The sequence below is a fragment of the Olea europaea genome, chromosome 3, assembly GCF_002742605.1.
Source record: "Olea europaea var. sylvestris chromosome 3, O_europaea_v1, whole genome shotgun sequence".
Taxonomy (NCBI): Eukaryota; Viridiplantae; Streptophyta; class Magnoliopsida; order Lamiales; family Oleaceae; genus Olea; species Olea europaea.
The window spans coordinates 14,310,005-14,313,831 of NC_036239.1; positions in this window are offsets into that span (position 1 = coordinate 14,310,005).

Below are 3,827 nucleotides of genomic sequence, written 5' to 3' on the forward strand. Positions count from 1 at the left end.
AAGTCATGTGTCATGCTATAGAAATTTTCATAACTAACTATTTTTGTCTTTTTCAATTTTTCAATGTTTTTGTGTTTTTTATTTCTCCTAAAATGAATACTACACACAAAAAATAAAATAACGTCAAGCACACAAAGGCAAAAATAATTATGCATATGCCAAAACTCGTAAGTGAAAATGCACATGCTTGAAAAACAACAAAACAAAAAAAATATACACGTGATGCATGCAATAATTATATATCAATCAAGAACCAAGCATGCATCAAAAATACCTAATCAAGTAGGTATATAAATGCTCTTTTCTTTAAGAGCACCGCGATCTCTAACCAAATTTTGGAGATCGCTTTTCTTCACCCAAACCTGTCCAGAACGGGGATTGTTTCCAGACAGCTGTGTCACCAATTGAGTCAAAGGATTCACTTGATTAGCAAGGAATCCAATTTGAGCAACAGACACTTGATATTTGTTCCTTTTCAGGCTCAAGTCTTTCCTATTGTTCAGGTACTGATGACATCTAGGGCGAATGTGACCTAACTCCCTACAGTGAAAACATGTAGGGGCAAACCTAGGACCTATGATATGCTTATGCTGATTTCTATTCCTAGGTGACAGGTCCTATGACAAATGGTAGACCTAGATCCTGGAGTTCCCACAACATTTGGTATGAGGTTAGTCACAATGTTTGGTTGGTCAGTAGCACGAACAAAGGTGGTCTGTGATGTACTAGCAACATTCAGATCAAAACCTAGACCTCCCCTATCACCAGCCGGCTTGCCTATACCTAGAATATTATCTAGCTTTTCAGAACTACTAGAAAAAGCAAGTAACTGAGACCTAGACAACTCTAGCTCACTCTCAAGGTGTTTAACCTGAATAGCTACGGTCTCATTCACAATAGTCAGCTCACTTACTCTCCTAGAGGACATCTCATTCTTACTAGTGAGATCACTAACCCGAGCCTTTAACTGTTCCTTCGCTAGTCTAAGCTCCTTCACTTTCTTGTTCATTGCCTCGTTAGTGGCTAAGATCTCGAGGCTTTCCTCATACATCCTATCATAGGCTGTTTCTATAGCTTGCTCACTTCCACTCTCATCACCAGATTCTTCACTACTATCTAGGTCCTCTTCCCTATCACTTTCCTGTTCGGATCCACTTTTACCCCTTGCAACGCAGGCCACATAGTTTCCACTCTCCTCACGAGTAGATTTCTCACTCTGATTGTCTAAGCTAGACTCGTCATCAGTGAGAGTAGTATTCATAGCCTTCTCTTCAAATCTCTTAGCACTAGGGCACTCATTCCTCACATGACTGAAACCGCGATAGTTATGGCATCTCACGGATATGGATTTCTTCCTAGATTTACTTGGGCCACCTCTTTGTTTCTCTTGAGGTTTATTTTTATCCCTAAACATTTTTCAGAATTTTTTAGTTAGGTAGGCCATCTCCTCATCATTGGGTGAATCAGAATTAGAAAATTCCATCCGGATATTCCTAGCGGTTTTCAAGGCTATGGATTTTTCTTTAGCGGGATTGTCTAAGGTCAATTCATAGGTCTGGAGTGATCCAACTAATTCCTCTACCTTGATAGTGTCTATGTCCTTACTCTCCTCAATTACCGTGACTTTAGGCCTAAAACGCTCAGGTAAGGATCTAAGAATCCTTCTCACTATCTTAGGTTCAGGGATTTTCTCACTTAGGTTGAAGGACAAATTTACTATATCATTTAAGCTCACATAAAAGACATCAAACATCTCATCGTCTCTCATTTTTATCTCTTCAAACCTAGTGGCCAACATCTGTAGCTTAGAACTCTTAACTGCCTGAGTTCCTTCATGTGTGGTTTCTAAAATATCCCAAGCTTCCTTTGCTACCTCATACATGGACATTCTTCTAAACTCCTCGAGGGAAACTGCCATAAATAGGGCATGGAGGGCTTTGCTATTTAAATTACAGCTATCCAATTGAGCTCTAGACCAGTTCTCGACAGGGGTGGGAGTGACTACACCATCTATTGTGGTACTAGGGATAGACAAACCATTTAACACAATTTGCCAAACACGCTCATCTAAGGATTTCAAAAACGCTGTCATTCTCACCTTCCAATACGCATAATTGTTCCCATCAAAGTGGGGTGGCACATTCAACGACATCCTCATCTAGACTAATGTAAGGTCAGGAATCGAACTTAGGCTTTGATACCACTTAAAAGTTCAAGGAACGTTCTACAACCACTTGGAAATTCACGAAGAACCTTATGTTACGTCGAATTCAAGTTTTAGATATTGCCAAGTTTACGTTCCAAACAATTTATTATTCGACCTCACTGTGAAATTGATTAATCAAAGCAACACGTTACTTTAATTAATTGTCTTGGTGATTAAACGTACAGTCCAGTTAATTCCTATGTTGAACTGTCGATTTGCATAAAGTAAATAAAATAATACAAAACACAACTCACGATATGACGACGGAGAAACCCCAATGTGGTTAAAACTCCGGGACCAAGCCAGTAAGTTCCACTATACCAATTTAGTCAGTACAAGTTTTGTCAAACTCCGTACCCAGTCAGACCCGCTGTTCCAGTCTCATGATCTACTGTCGTTGCTACTACTAGTCTCCTGCTAGCTTCTTGATCTACCACCTGCAGCCCAATTTGTTGTTCAATATAGCCTCCTGGTCTTTAGCTGATTGTATCACCAAGTCGAATTCCAAGAACCTCTTGTTTTTGTCTAGTTCTTGCGCTTGTCATCCACATCCCTCAATCCCCCTTTGAGAGAGTCCCTTCGTCAACAGATGAAGAAGTACTGATGTTTTGACTTCACAAACTTGATGTTTTTTCCCAAAATATTGGTTGTCGGATCACAAGAATAAGATTGATGAATTCTCCAATTGGTTGTGTTCTTGGATCTCTTCACAATGATATGAATGTGTTCTAATATGAAAGCACAATGAAGCAACCTCTTTAAATTCGTTCACGGATTTCGTATTTATAGTTGGGGGCAATTTGGAGTTTTAGGCCATGTCAAACTTTTCAAAAATCAAAAATACTATTTTTCATATAACACTGTCGCTCCAACAAAAAGCGAGCGGAGAGCGATCGACAGTACTTCGCTCGATCGAAAAGCGAGCGGCGAGCGAGCAACGTCCATTCTGCTTTTCTCGCTCGAGTGACAACAAGGCGAACAGCTAGCGAACTTCCGGCTCCGTGACCTTGATTTGAACCAAACACTCAAACCATAGTCCCTACCATCTAGCTTTGCTAAATTGCACCCTAAGTCCCTAAAATTTATAACGTTGTACAATTGAGTCCTAACTTTTGCAAATTTACAATTTAGTCCTTTTGTCCATAGAATCACCAATTAAGCTTTAGACCTAACAAAAAGTGTACAATTTTGTAACAAGTAATATAGTGGACTTTTGAGTCTAGATTATCGTTTCCATGAGGAGTATAATTCAATACTTAACTTACTATTTCTAACCCCATTTGATGAAAAGAAACATGAATTTTTATTATTGGGATTATTTGTCTAAGTACTTCTAAATAATTGAAAATAGTAATATGCACATAAAGTTAGTTTTAGAATTCAAATATGGAATGAGATATTATGGCATAACAATTTCATCTATTGACTACCTTTAAATTTAATTCAAGATTTATAACCTAATAATATTCGATCGAATTCTACTATTGTATTCAATTTACCCCTTTCGAGTTCTCATTGAGCCTATTTAACTAATTTATTCACATATCTCTATGCGAATCAATTCTTAGTTAAACAAAATATTAGGTCTAAGAATTCATATAATTATTGTAGTAATTAGTAT